Source organism: Peromyscus maniculatus, chromosome 10, assembly GCF_049852395.1.
Source record: "Peromyscus maniculatus bairdii isolate BWxNUB_F1_BW_parent chromosome 10, HU_Pman_BW_mat_3.1, whole genome shotgun sequence".
Taxonomy (NCBI): Eukaryota; Metazoa; Chordata; class Mammalia; order Rodentia; family Cricetidae; genus Peromyscus; species Peromyscus maniculatus.
In genome coordinates, this window is record NC_134861.1 from 36,144,813 (window position 1) to 36,161,057 (window position 16,245).

The following is a 16,245-nucleotide window of genomic DNA, read 5'->3' on the forward strand; positions in this document are numbered from 1 at the left end:
CTTGTCACAGCAACAGATTGAAGCTTGAACACTTGGTTTTCTCCTTTTATGGATGGAGAAGCTATAGCTCACAGGACAGGGCCAAAACATAGCTTAAGATACACAATACTGAGTCCTAAATGAGATGTCTTCTTCAAAGCCCTCCTCTTTGGGGATCAGGGATCTATGCAGAAGAGAGGCTGAAAAATTGAAAGAGCCAGAGAGGGTGGAGGACTCCAAGGAAACAGTGTCTTCCAGACACAACAGGACTGATGCACACATGAACTCATAAAGACTGGGACAGCATGTACAGGGCCAGCACACGTTCAAGCCAGACAGGTTCCAGCAGTGAGGGGGGAAGTGGACATGGGCTCCCATCCCTAACCAAGAAGGTACCTTCATTTGACAATCATTAACAAAGGAAAAATTAGTTTTCTCCAATGGAGTCTCATTGAGTATATTAACTACATTTAAGGGCAGGCCCCATGCACGGCAATAGCTAGCCAACACAAATGAACTCAATAGTATTATTGGTTTTGAGACTATTGGTCTCAAAGGGCTTTGTTTTGGGCATTTTTGGTCTTTTGATTGTATATTGTGGTTTCTAATTTCGTTTTTTTATGAGTCTTTTGATTGTATATCGTGGTTTCTAATTTCGTTTTTTTTTATGTTTTGTATGTGTGTGTTTCTTGTGTTTTGTTGCTGTTAATTAAAAAAAATGCTGGCTTGTTTGTCTGATTGTTTGCCTGTTTGTTTCTAAAGAGAGTCAAACGTTGGGGAGTTGGCTGGGTGGGGAGGAGGGGAGGATCTGGGAGGAGTTGAGGAAGGGGAAACCAGGATCAGAGTATATGATGTGAAAAAATATTTTCTATGTATATGCGCACTCATAGGAAACCTTGCACCATGGATTTACTGAACACTTTTTTCAGAATCTCTCTCCCCTCCCCCACCGTCTCGTACCCGGGCTCACACCCAGAGTCTTGTCCATGCTACCCAAATACTCTACTGGTGAGGTAAACCGTTACTCCACCTGCCCTTCCACTGTGGGCTTGCTTCCTGGTTTTATGGGTCAGTGCCCTGGTGACCCGGAATTTGAGATGTGTGAAAACTCTGGGCGCTTTGCAGCATGCCTAGCAGAAAGAGCGAGAACAGTCAAGTGCAGAGCCCTCCTCACTGATCACAAAGTAGACTTTAATTAGTAGCAGCTTCTGTGCTCACCCAGCAGGGTGCCTGGAAGTCTGCTTCAGAAATAAAAACTCCAGCATGGAAGGGGAGGAAGGGCTGCTGACGCCAGATGGTGTGGAGCATTAGGTGGTGTGCAGTGAGCCATTTCCGACTCAGGAAGGTCTCACAGGGAGCCAATCTGTGCCAGGCGCAGCTGCTCCAGGCCAGGCTCCTGGTTCTCTGTTCAGGGACCCCTGTAACAGACATATCTCTAGCAGATCTCTTACGACGAGGCTTGGCTGTTTTCTCATTGGTTAGGGAGCCGAGTAGAAAGAACTAGAACTCCTGAAACGTTCGAGAACAGAGGAGTTCTGGAAAACAGTAACGGTGGATTTTGTAATCCCCACAAAGTGACATTGAGCACTCTGTCTAGGTTCTAGAAGAATCTTCAGAACAAAGATGCCCAAAGATGCCCAAAGATGCCCGTGAACTTGGACCTCTGAACTTGTTGGCTCTGTACCAAGATCATCACTCATAACCTTTTGGTCAGTAGAGGAACACCCGTAGTTGGGAGAGGAGGACATTATGGACACATGGTCAGGCAGGGTTCTCCTCTGAAATCTGTGCTTCCCGCCCAGGACATTTGCAGCATGTGTACAACTCCAAGACATTCCTGCACCAAGGTTAGTCTCCTCTGTCAATTCTTCCTTCTCTCAGGTTCATTGATTCATGTATTCTTTCTTAATTCCACAATAGTTACCCATCAATTGTTGTGTGCTAGGTACTATTCTATATGAAAGTGATACAGTCTAGGGTCTTGATTGGGGTTCATTTTCCCTGCCAGTTAAAGAATTAAAAGGCAGGAGAAATCCCAAGCATAACAGGTGGCAACAGAGACATCTCAAACACTAAAGACAGCTCTAGACAGAAGCATCGGTTGAAGACAGGTCTTTTGGGGGTGAGGAAACACACACATGCAGTAGACACACAGAGAGACTCTCTGCAAAGCAGAGAGGAGACTCAGCTGAAACAGCCAGCCTCTTCTCAAGGATTGGGCTTTTTTAAGTCTCTGAAGAGCTCCCCCCAACACACACACACACACACTTTTATGTTTGAAGAAAAACAGGAAGATCCATTGTCCCATTACTCTTTGGTAACATGTCCTGACCCAGCCTCCCTTGTTGAGCCCGTCCATCAGCAGGGAATCTGCTGGTGTGAGGCAAAAGCCTGCAAGGCCTTTGTTTTAAGCTGCCAGTCCTTTGTCTCAATTCTTGAGGATGAGAAAGAAGTCAGCCATCATGGAAGTTCATTACCTTTATTACTGGCTCCTCTCTTTATCTGACTGCCTACCAGGGAATCTATCCAGCTTCTAGTCTTTCAGAAATATTGTAGCAAATGGGAGCGACACTAAACATATCAGTATGTCTGGTCAGTTTGGAAATGAGGAAATTGTGGACAGCAAACAGACAAACATGCTTGCAAGCAGGCACACACACACACACACACACACACACACACACACACACACACACACACACACCCCTCAGGATCCTGGACAGGGAAGAATTAGAGGGAAGGGTCACCATTTTTGTTATGATGATAAACAAGACATCTTTGGGGACATGATGTCGAGATGAAGCTTCATGGTTAAAAAGCCTTCTGGGTAGAGATACAGGTGCCCCCATGGAGAGAGAAGGACACTAGTGAGGACCTGAAGATGAAATGGTTTTATGTGCCCAGGAGACAGACTAGGGAATGGTGAGAAAAGGCAAGGGATAAGATGAAGGAATATCAGTGTGTATTGTGTTGTACCCATAGACCAAGATGAAGATTTTATCCTAACTTCCATGAACATGTAGTTAGCTCTTAATTCATCACCTTGGTGCTTTATAAAATGTCTCTGTGGCTGCTGGGTCCAGGATGGACCATAAGATGGAAGGACAGGTGCTTGGGCATTTGTTGCCAAGGCTAATGAGTGTGATCATCTGATAAGAACAGGAAGAAAGGTGAAAAGTTTTAGGGATGTTTTGAAAAGATGCTCCCAGTCCAGGCATACCACTGTCCCTGTGTCAATCTTGTATATTAGTTTTCTCCAGTTCCAACAGAGGCTCAACCTTGGTAAATCATTCCTAGGCAGAATAGATCCCAATGATTCAGTGAAAAGCACAGAGAAATATTTGCTGTCTTGAGAATATCTACTGTTGAAGGCTCAATAGCATTCTGAAAATGTGCACATATTTATAAGCCTTTGTGTGTAAAGGGATAGTGGGGACCCACAAGGGGGGAATGGGATTTCATTGTTAGTAGCTGTCAGGCTAGGACTGTAGGAGTATCCTGGGATTGCTGTGCAAAGAACTATAGATGATTGTGGCTATAAACAACAGAAATGTATTGTCTCAGGTCTTGAGATTAAACATCCCAGATCAGGATGTCAACAGGGTTAACATATTCTGAAGACTGTGAGAGAAATTTCAGCCCTTCCCTTAATTCTTTATAGGAAGACTGGTTACAGAGGCATCATTGAAATTTTTTGGATGGGTGATATGGCTCAGCCAGTGAAGGCTCTGCTTACATGGGCCTGCCAACTGAAATATGATCCCTGAAGCCCATATAAAGGTAAAAGAAGAGTCCACAAAGTTGCCCTCTGTGGCATGCCCATATCATGTATACACACACACACACACACACACACACACACACACACACACACACACACTCACATATCCATTGGCTTGTGTTTATATGATGCTCTCTTTCTGAGGATCTCTCTCTACTCTCTCCTTATTTAAGAATTAGATCATGAATTGTATTGTATCATAACCCCTCCCACTAATGACCTCATGTTAACTTGACTATATTCACTGAGACTATTTTCAAATGAAGTTTATTCTGAGGGATCAAGGGTTGGTCACATATATATTTTATGTGGGGGGGGGCAATAATCAACCTATAGTAAAAATCAATGGGGAAAGTTGATGACAGGTAAGTGTGTGTGTGTGTGTGTGTGTGTGTGTGTGTGTGTGTGTGTGTGTGTGTTCATGTATATCTATATGGAGAACCAGATGCCAATGTTGCATGTCCCCCTTAATTTCTCTCCACCTTTGTTTTTGAGACTGGGTCTCCATATGAATCTGAAGCTCATTGATGCATCTAGTCTGACTAGGCAGCAAACATTCATAATCTTGTCTCCACTTTCCCAGCACATGAATTACAAGTGCTTCTGCCATGTCTATTGAAAAACCAACCAACTAATCAACCAACCAACCAACCAACTAACCAATCAACAAATCAAACAAAAAAACCCATGGATTTCAGGGATCAGCCATGAATAGTTTTTTTTATTGAGCCATCTCCCCAGCCTTGGGCAGGTAGATATTGTTTAAACTCAAGGATCAATTTTTCAATAGCAGAATATTGCAGACATGGGGGAAGTCTGCCTTTCTCAATAACAAATTCCTGGTGTTTGAAAGACTGCAAGAAAAGGCTAATTGGTATCTAGTCAGGACTATTATGAAAGGGGGCATCTATCTTGTATAAGATAGACAGAAATGATCTATATAGCTCTCAATGAGTTTCATCACAAAAATGTCATGTGGATATAACATGGATGAATCTTGAATACATTGTGCTTAGTGAAAGAAGGCAGATACAGAAAGGCCTATGGTTTATGTTTTTATATATGAAATATCAAAGTAGGTAAATGAATAAAAACTGAGAACATACGAGAGCTTTTCCCAGGAGTGGGAGACAGGCAGATACAGGGTGACTCACTCATGGATAGGAACAGGACTTCAGGGGCTTTTGAAAAAGTTATAGAATTATATAATGTATTCCTAAGCATGTAGCTGTACAGAAATAGACACTGCACTATGCACTTGAAATGTGAACTTTAGGGCATGTGATTGTATACTGATAAAAGCTATTTTGCCATGTAATGTTAGTGCCTCCATTTCAAACAGGAAAACTTGGTGATATCAGATGGTAGTCATGCTCAGATGCGAAATATCAGGGCTAAGTTTTACTGTTTATTTTTTCTACTTACAAAAGCAAGATTTCTATGGACTGCCTGTGTGGAATTTGATTTTGCTAAGAAATCCTTCTCATGGTAAATGTCCATTTCCCTGAAGATATTCTATAACTGAGCCTGTCCAGTGATGTGAATGGTTCCCACACTTAAAGTATCTATAAGAAATATTTTATAATAAGGAAAAAGCCAAAGAGTGTTTTTTTTAATATATATATATTACAATATATACCATTCAGTTCTACATATCAGCCATGGGTTCCCCTATTCTCCCCCTTCCCATACCCTCCCCTTACCCCCAGCCTACCCCCATTCCCACCTCCTCCAGGACAAGTCCTCCCCCCGAGGATTGCGATCAACCTGGTAGGCAGGTCCAGGCAGGTCCAGTCCCTTCCTCCCAAACTGAGCCAAGTGTCCCTGCATAAGCTCCAGGTTTCAAACAGCCAACTCATGCAATGAGCACAGGACTTGGTCCCACTGCCTAGTTGCCTCCCAAACTGATCAAGCCAATCAACTGTCTCACCTATTTAGAGGGCCTGATCCAGCTGGGGGCCCCTCAGCCTTTGGTTCATAGTTTATGTGTTTCCATTCGTTTGGTTATTTTTTTTCAATAATTGAGTAAAACTGAAATTTATTATGAGCCACAGTCGTCCTAGGGACCTCCATGCTATATATATAGTCTCTATGGTTCTATGGGCTGTGGTCTGATTGTTCTTTATTTTATATCTAGACTCCACCTATGAGTGAGTACATACCATGACTGTCTTTCTGGGTTTGGGTTACCTCACTCAGGATGATTTTTTCTATCCATTTGCCTGCAAATTTCATGCTTTCATTGTTTTTCTCTGCTGAGTAGTACTCCATTGTGTATATGTACCACATTTTTCATCCATTCTTCCGTTGAAGGCATCTAGGTTGTTTCCAGGTTCTGGCTATTACAAATAGTGCTGCTATGAACATAGCTGAGCATGTATCTTTATGGTATGAATCAGCATTCCTTGGATATATGCCCAAGAGTGGGATGGCTGGGTCTTGAGGTAGTTCGATTCCTAATTTTCTGAGAAACCACCATACTGATTTCCACAGCGGTTGTACAAGTTGACATTCCCACCAACAGTGGAGGAGTGTTCCCTTTGCTCCACATCCTCTCCAACATTGACTGTCATTGGTGTTTTTGATCGTAGCCATTCTGACAGGTGTAAGGTGGTATCTCAGAGTCGTTTTGATTTGCATTTCTCTGATGATTAAGGATGTTGAGCATCTCTTTAAATGTCTTTCAGCCATTTGTAGTTCTTGTTTTGTGAATTCTCTGTTTAGCTCTTTAGCCCATTTTTTAATTGGACTGTTCAGTACTTTGATGTCTAGTTTCTTGAGTTCTTTATATATTGTGGAGATCAATCCTCTGTCAGATGTGGGGTTGGTGAAGATCTTTTCCCATTCTGTTGGCTGTCTTTTTGTCTTTTTGACTATGTCTTTTGCCCTGCAAAAGCTTCTCAGTTTCAAGAGGTCCCATTTATTGTGTATTTTTTTTAATTATCCATTTTATATCTTTGCAAAGGAAGGAAAATCTGCGGTAGGCAGGACTTACAAGTACTAAAGTAGATTTGCATGTATGTGTGTGTGTGGCAAGGTGTGTGGTATATAGCATTGTGTAAGTCTCATCTTTCTGTCATAATGAAGTACCATAAATACCAGCTTTGACTAGCAGCCATTTACAATCCCATGTTATCTGAGGATAAGGAGCCCATATGTAGTAAGTGAGGTGTGTTCTTAGAGCATGCTGAAGTAAAGTCATTGACCAAAATAATGATTTTTTATTAGGTACTCACAGGAAGAATTAAGTTCCTGTGTTTACAGGGCTGAGCAGTTTTCTTGCTGACATTTAGAGTTGCTCTCAGTTCTTGAAGCCAGCCTCAAATTCTCATCACTCTGTCATCAGCTGAGTGGCTTACACCTCCAGGCCTGAAGGAGCTCTCTCCCTCAGGACAATAGTCTCTATGATGTAAGGTTGCGATGGTAGTGATTATTCTGTCACTTTTACCAAGCATCTGAATCTAGTTATACCATATAACTATGTAGAAATACTATCCGTAGTCACTTTTACTCTTAGGAGAGAGGATTAGATAGTGAAAGCTATGGAAGCAAAGCAAGTTGATCTAACATCAGATTGATACAATTTCATACCATTAGGTGGCAGAATATTAAGTAGCCCCCCTCAAAGTTTTGACCTCTTGGGTGTGTATACATACAGACTAATTCTCTAGCAATATGATTTGAAGGATGGCTCAGAAAGACCTTTCTTGTGAAATGCACATAGAGGGCAAGGGACATTGGTAGCCATGACCTTTGAAGCTTAGGTAGATTTTGTCCTGTTAACACAAAGGATATTTCTTCCCTCACAACATCTGTGTTCAAGTTAGTTCTTCATTGACAAGTGCCAAAGGCTTATGAAGTTGTTACCACTTGAGCAGTTAGTGTGCCAAAATTATGGTCTAACTTTTGGACATGCAACTGGGTTAGTTGGCCAGGGCTGAAGAGGAATTTATGTTCTTACAGTTCTAGAGGATAGAATTACAAATCAGGATGTGTACAGAGGGTATTTCCCTGAGTCCATCCCCTCTTGGCTTGCCCACAGCTATTTTGTGTCCCCACAAGGTCATTTCTTAGGTATGTTCATGTTCTGATCTCTTCTTATGACTTTAGTCATATTGGATATGACTACACTTGATTTAAATTGACTCCTTCCAGACCCTGTTTCTACAGACAGTCCAGATACACATGAAGCACTGGGCACTAGGACTTGCACATATGACTATACAAAGGAGACTGTGCAGTTGTAACACCAACTGGGTGTGAAACACTTAAAAAAGTGTGTCTCCATATTGTTAGTGGGAGGACCAGCATCCAGACAGCCCTCAAGGTCAAATAGCTGGTAGAGGACCACAGAGACTCTGGAGCACGTCTTGGAGCTGACTCTTCTTGGTTCTTTCATTGTGTCCCAATTAGTGTAAGAGGTTGAAATTTACCTCTGAGATATTAGCAGAAAAGCTATTAAGTTGGGACCCAAGGAAGGGACTCTCAGGAGGCTGTCCTTTGCAGCCCCTTTTTAGAGACATAAAATGGTTCTTGGTTTTGCTGCTGCATGAATGCTATTCAAAGACTTTTTGTTTTACCTCATCCTCTTGTTTTATGATGAATTTGTGCGTGAAAAGACTCATTAAGGACATCATTATTCTGCATTTATCAGTAATGAACTGTCTGTGGCACCTATTAGCAGCAAAATGGTCCAAGTCTCTTTTTGAATCTGTCTACATTCTTCTTCATTATTTACTGCTTCACTCTCATTCATTTAAAATGGATTTTTTCAGAGTGCAATTTCCCCCCAATTGTTCTTTTATTTGAGAGACAAATATTAATAGAATTTATAATCCTCAAGGAGGCCGCTCTGAATGTTCCAACATGAAATTGACTTTTTAAAATTTGATTTGGGCAAGGGGCGGGAAAGTAACACCTTAAATCCTGAGACACCACAAAAACATTGCATTCATTATTGTGTTTAATTTTCAGAGGAACTCATACTTGAGCATCGATGTCCTCATTTTACCAAGGAACACATTGTCTCACTTATTAATCCAACAGCAAGCCCACTGTCCAGATATGGGCAGAAGGTTCTAGAACAATGGCAAAGGTTCCATTACAGATCAGGTTTCCTGACCTCCACACTTGACCCAGGCATCTACATGAAACTCAGGAAGCTCTGCAAGTACCTCTGCTGACTGGAGCCCAGGAGCATCTCAGCTGGAGTCTATGCAAACATCTCCTTCCAGTAGAGTCTGTCACCTTCTATGGAAGAGAAGGGATTGTTTTAAAAAGTATTCCTTACTTCTTCTTCTTCTTCTTTTTGAACAGTTTATTTTTCTCCTAACTTCCTACTTAATAATTAACATTCCTTTGGAGGATTTTGAGAGAGGGATTCCATGGCTCATGAGGCATCCCAACATAGTATGGAGTTGAGATTCATACTAGTTGAGATTGATGGTAAGCTTCATTCCAGGTAACCTGCTCAGGAAAAGAAAACACAGTCAGTGAATGACAAGCCAATCCTTCAATATTATTTTAAAAGGTCGGTAACTTTTATGTGAGTGCATTTTGCCTAAACTTCAGAGAATGAGCATTTCATAGCAACTGGGAACTTCAATGATGATTTCTGTGGGTTTGAGTCTAGCTAGTCTCAATTCCTACTTCACTCTGTTACAAATAAAGAATAATCTCAGTGTTACACAAAGAAACACATGATTAAAGCAAAAATAGGCAAGACAATTCTTTTTGGGGGAAAAAGTGACAAATTTCAAACTGGGTAAGCAAACACATTGTGACAGGAAGTTCCCTTGGGTTTTATTCTACACAGGTAGTGACCTGTATCTTTTCCCCATTGGCTGGGGTTTGACCTCACAGTCCTTTGTGACTAGCTGGTATTAAAAGAATCAGTGCAGTTACTATTAATGTGTGAGGTTTGATATGTGACTTAACCTTTAGTAATGTTTCTTTTACAAATGTGGGTTCCCTAGCATTTGGCACATAGATGTAAAGAATTATAATGTCCTTTTAGTGGATTTGCAATGTCCTCTTGATAGATTTTTCCTTTGATAAATATGAAATGTCTTTCTTTACCTTTTTGATTAATTTGGGTGTGAAATCTATTTTATTAGCTATTAGAATGTTATACCAGCTTGGTTCTTAAGTCCATTTGTTTGGAAAATCATTTTTAAACCTTTTATGCTTAGTAATGTCTGTCTTTGATGTTGAGGTATATTTCTTGTATGCAGCAGAAGGATGGATCATGTTTTTGTATCCATTCTGTAAGCCTGTGTCTTTTTATTGGGGTATTGAGTCCATTGATATTGAGAGATATTAATGACCAATGATTGTTAATTCTTGCTATTTTGTTGTTGTTGTTGTTGGTAGTGTATGTTTCCCTTCTTTGGGTTTTCTTGGTGTGAAATTATTTATTGCCTGTGTTTTGTGGGTATAGCTTACCTTGAGTACCTTCTGAGGGACTAGATTTGTGGGCAGATACTGTTTGAATTTGATTTTGTCATGAAATATCTTGTTTTCTCCACTTATGGTGAATGAATGTTTTGCTGGGTGTAGACGTCTGGGCTGGCATCTGTGGTCTCTTTACCATCTTCAAGACATCTATCCAGGCCCTTTTCACTTTTAGGGTCTCCATTGAGAAGTCAAGTGTGATTCCATTAGGTCTGCCTTTATATGTTACTTGAACTTTTCCTTTGGAGCTTTTAATATTCTTTCTTTTTTTTTCTGTATGTTTAGTGTTTTGAGTATTATATGACACTAGGACATTCTTTTCTGGTCTAATCTATTTGGTGTTCTGTAAGATTCTTGTACCTTTATAGGCATGTCTTTCTTTAGGTTCAGAAAATTTTCTTTTATGCATTTGTTAAATATATTTTCTGAGTTTTTGAGCTGGGATTCTTCCCCTTCTATTCCTGTTATTCTCAGGTTTGGTCTTTTCATAGTGCCCCAGATTCCGGATGTTTTGTGTTAATAATATTTTTAGATTTAACATTTTCTTTGACCGATGAATCTATTTCTTCTTTTGTATCTTCAACAACCAAGATTCTCTCTTACATCTCTTGTATCTGTAGTTCTGTTGCTGTGATAGAACTCTGACAAAAAGCAACTTAGGGGAGCAAAGGGCTTATTTCGTCTTATGCTTCAAGGTTATCCATCATTGAGGAAAATCAGGGTAGGAACCTAGAACAAAAACTATGGAAGAACCCTGGTTGCTAGTTGATACTCTTGCCCCCTCACAGGCTCATGCAAGCAACTTTTTCACATAGCCTTAGATCATCTACCAGGGGATGGCTTCCCCCTGCAGTGCTCTGTGCTATCTTGCATTGAATAATAATCAGTGTTCCCTTACAGACTTGTGTAATATGAATCTTAAAAGGTCTTATAATAATAATAATAATAATAATAATAATAATAATAATAATAATAATAAAACAGAGTCAGATGGGGTGAAAGCTGAAAGATCAGAGAAGCAGAACAGTCAGCAACTAGCTTACCTCTACAAAATCCTCAGCCTCAAGAGAGTGAGTTCCTGTTTCCTCATATCTTACATACCTTTCTGTGTTCTGCCACATTACTTCCCAGGATTAAAGGCATGTGTCACCACTGCCTGGTGTTCTGTTTCTCTTATGTAGCCCAGTGTGGCCTTGAACTCACAGAGATCCAACGGGATCTTTGCCTCATGAGTGATAGGATTAAAGGTGTGTGCCACCACTGCTTGACCTCTAAGTCTAGTTTAGTGACTGGATCTGTCCTCTGATCCCCAGGTGAGCTTTATTGGGGTACACAAATAAAATATCACCACAGACTTGCCCACAGGCCTATCCATTTCAAGAAATGTCTCGAGTGATACTTTCATCTCAGATGTCTTTAGGTTGTGTCAAATTGACAATTAAGGCTATCCCAAGCAACAGTATGAAATAGTGAACAAAAGCATGAGTGATATGAATGTGAAAGAATAGTAGAACCATAGTACACAGGCCACACGGCCTTGTGGCTGCTAACTAATCATCTTTCTTACTATTGGTAGCAACTCATTCCTGTATCTTCTTTAACAAATTGCATTGGTGGATAATAAGCAGCCTATCTTAATGGATCCCAGTTTTTACCATTATATATTAATTCACTCATCTGCTCATGACCCCATGGATTTGCTGTTGTCATTCTCATTATAATTGTTGTTGTCCTTCCTTGATGGTTTTCATCGTAACCAGCACATTTGAAGTTTGGAGAGGAACATATGAACTGATGATATATATATATATATATATATATATATATATATATATATATATATATATATGCTAAAAAATTCCCATGATAAGTGGAGGGAAACAGTCATATTTTTGGATAAATCTTCATTTCACAGATCACATAGATAAGTACAGTGTTTTTTAAAGAGTCAAAATTTTTGTATGTGAATGTCTGCCTTCATATATATATATATGCACTACATGCAAATAGAGGCCAGAAGAAGCCACCGAATCTGGAGCTGGAGTTACAGGTAGTTGTGAGCCACCGTGTGAGTTGTGGGAATCAAACCCAGGTCCCCTCTACATGAATAGCAACTTCTCTTACTAGGGAGCCGTCTCTCCAGTCCTAAGCTCCACATGGTTCTGAATGTCCATGACTCAGAAACTGCAAAGATGTGTAGTTTAAAAGGGAGAGTTAGTAGGAGTAGAAAAATACAATACTTTTACAGTATCGTTATATTTTTTTTTCTAAGATCAGTAGTACACTTTCAGATCTTATGAAGTCGTATGCTCTAGGATGTATTGAGTCTTGAATTACTCCTGTCCTGGCAGTCACAATGCCATGTTGAAACTGCTTAACTTGCATGGCTGTGTGCACCCTTTGGGAGCAGACAAGACTGCATTCAGTCCTTTGTTCTCATCTTCCACACTGGTCTATTTCTTTCCCCAAGCTGCTTGGAATAATGTTTGTTGTGTGTCTCTTGTGAGTCTCAATTCACAGTTTTCTGATATTGAGAAGAAACACTGATTTGGCTTCTGGAGTTGTCCTCACTCTCTGGGGTGGTGTGTCTCTTGGTTACACTGTTTCCCACTTTGATTTTGTGGTTTTTTCCTGGCTACCTTAAAGTGGCTGTAAGGCCTTTGGTAGTGCACTGATACTGACATTTGGTCTCAGGTTGTGTGTGTGTGTGTGTGTGTGTGTGTGTGTGTGTGTGTGCGCGCGCGTGCGCCTGTGTATGTGTTCCTGTGTCTATGTCTAGGATGCTGTATTCAGAGGAAGAAAGAGGAAGAGAAACATTTTCCTTCTCTCAGTTATTCGGAAAATAAAGTTTGAAAGAGAATTTGGGTGTGTCTGGTTCTCCTCTCACTTGGTGTGGTTCCCCTAGACATTTCTTCTCTCCCATGGGCTGTTCTTTAATAGTTCATTTCCATCTCCCCCATGTGCTAGCCTCTTCTGTAACAAAGCTCATTTCTTCTCTCTGCCACATGCTATTCTCTTCTGTAACATAGCTATGACTATTTTTCTGAATGGTGACAGAGGTGATTTTAAAGGAAGCATTTCCTCTTTAATTTCAGTGAAGAATTCTTTTGCTGTGCAACCTAAAGGGGAAAACTGCTCCTTTTCATGTCTCCCCTGCTGAGCACCCAGGGCACTTTCCTCATTCCTCTCCCATGTAATCTCTTCCCTAGGTGGTCTCATCTCTACCTATGACTTTAAATAACACTAAAAAGCTGACGACTCCACAGTCTGTATCTTCAGCTTTGAGAACTCTGATGGGCTGAAGAATTTTATTATAGCTCACTTGACTATTCTACTTGACTAACTGAGGGAATGTCAGATGCAAATGGTAGAAGGCCTTTCTTCCAAGATGCCCAACCTCTCTACTAGTGTCCTGAGCAAGAACCACTACATAGTACTCATGGCAAACACACAGGAGTTGTTCTGGACTAGATTTATTCCTTGCTCCAAAACCCATCAGGAATTGATTCACATTGTCTCATCTCTGCTGATCTACCCTTGTCCAGACCAATTCTGTCTAGAGCCTTAAGCAATAAAATAGATTTCTGCTTTCATTTCCTGCCCCCGCAATCTGCAGTTGCATGTTTTGTTTTAAGTATCATCCACTAGATGGTTATCATCCTCTCACAATGTTTTAAATCTTCCCTTTGTTCTCAGAATAAAATATGACCCATTCACGTAGCCCTTGAAACACAAGATCTAGGTCTTGATCTATTTTAAATAACATGTATCCAATATGTTCCTTAATAATTTCATACATGTATAGAAGTATAGAATCCATTTTGAATACTCTTATCCACCATCTTTTACCTGCCCACTCCTGTGTTCCCCAGTCCGTTTCCTACATTCATATCTTTGTTTCCTTTTGTGACTCATGAGCTTAACCATCATTTAACCAGGATTGTATGAGTGTCTATGGGCTTGGAACCCTCGACTGGAGTCTGCTGGGCTTACTTGTGGGTACACAATTGAAGATAGTTATTTTCTCTCTCCAATAAAGTTCAGATTTTTTTCTAAAAACTCATATTCTTTCCAATAGTATATACCCATAACTGCCTTCATCCCCTTAGTGCATAGGCCCAGATCATCTTATCTCCCAAGCATTTGGCTTTATTCCTTCCCTTGAGCTCACTCTTCTTCATGACATGGCTAGCTTCTTCAGTCATTGAGCCCACAAGACCATCTTCTGCAAGAAGATTTGTCTGAGCATGAATGGAAAGCACTTTATCCTCCACTATCACCCACCTAATTGCTTATTCTTACTTCCTCATAGTCCTTGCACCATATGAAATATTTTTTATGAATTTTTAGCCCTTTTTTTTCCAATTCACTCTTGTCTGTGAAATATTATTCCACAGACAAGGCATTTCATCAACCCCATGCTTTAATCTACTTGCAGTATATTAAACATTTAAACAAACTTGATACAAAGTGTATGTCCATGGAACATCTATTGAGAATAAATGAATGAATGAATCTTTATGCTTTATATTAACAGGTGGATTTTTTTTTCCTGTGAAGAACATTCCTTTTCTTCCCCAAAACTTGACATCAGAGCTCCCTTACACAATGGGCATTTTATGACTGGCCAAATTGTTCTCAAGTCTTTGTGCATGGGCAAAGAACAGTTTTTGTTTGGATTCTGAAAGGTCCATTATACATTGGCAGGTGTTCATGACTGCATTGTGACAGAAGCGACACAGCTGGGACAGTTGTGGAAACAACAGATTTCTGGTTTCATCATATCTACATGGCTCTTTATCTTCACAGATGATGGTCTTGTGCAACTCAGCTGGTTTATGCTGCCCTTCCTGGCTATAATGCTTACCAATTATTTTTCATATCCTATATGATTCTCTTTGATACCAAAAATGTTTCATCTCACATGTCCTGCCCATGGTCATCTTTGACTTTCATAGTTCTTAAATCATGTTGTCCTATGTGATGTCACGAGTAAACTTGATGGTGTTAATCTTTGGCTTTGATTCAGTTTCTGTACCAATTGTAATCTCTATGCCATTGGACACATAGCAAACATGCTATCAGTAATGGTTACAAGGGTGTAAGGATGGTCAGTATTGTAACAGCTCTGGTACTCACTTGGTTGCTATGAAGAAAATGAGAGAAACTGTGGATAAGACATAGCTCAGTGCTGGTCCAGAGGTTATCTTTAATGACATACAGTGAGATGACAGTTGGTATTAACCCTGTTAACCTCCAATGATGTGATGTCTCCTGTCTATCTTTTCCCCCTCTCAACATAAACATCATTTAACCAAGTTTAGACAGGATGGTTATCTTCACGAAGCCATGACCAAAAGCTTAGTATGAGTCTTGGCACATGGTAATGCAGTATCCATGGTACCTGAATGAGCAGAATCACAGATGTTTATCTCACCATCCAGTAAGAAGCTTCTCCTTAATAGAACTTCTTAACAGAATTCTGTCCATTGGGAGCAGGAGATAGTAGAACAAATTCTAGCATGACTTTGTGAGTCACCAAGGCTGTTTTCTCAAACTGTAACTTCCTTCTTATTCACTAGAGTTTGCTTTTCTCTGTGCAACAAAGTATGAATTTGAAACTCAAGTCTTCCAAGTGTACACAGACAGTTTCCTGGTATCAAGCTAAGTACAGGAACGTACAGAATCTAGAAGTGGAATTGATGAGGATCTGCACCTTGCTGTGAGCCTGAGTTCCACACACAATCTTTGCCTACTGTTTCCTCAGCACAAGTGTGGGACAAGCACCATTCCTGGAGAATTGCTGTGTCTAACAGACATGGCTTGAGTATATCCAAAGTGTCTTGTGGGATGCTGCATAACTGACTTCCTGGTCTCAGGATTCTGTTTTCTTGAAGTATTCCTGATAGTGATGAGCCAAGGAGGACTGAATTTTAAATTTCAGTAGCTAGTATAGGATAGAGCCTCAGGAAATCTAAGTTCTTCCTCCTCCTCCTCCTCCTCCTCCTACTTCTCCTCCTCCTCCTCTTCCT

At 40.4% G+C, this 16,245-nt stretch overlaps 1 long non-coding RNA gene across 1 annotated transcript; it reads left to right on the top strand.

Moving 5' to 3' along the window:
- The first annotated feature begins 1,613 nt into the window (after window positions 1–1,613).
- LOC143267587 (uncharacterized) lies at window positions 1,614–11,106 on the top strand. Its single transcript, XR_013042869.1, has 3 exons — window positions 1,614–1,826; window positions 4,344–4,511; window positions 8,735–11,106. It is a non-coding gene; the product is annotated as an uncharacterized LOC143267587 (long non-coding RNA).
- Window positions 11,107–16,245: the final 5,139 nt, after the last annotated feature.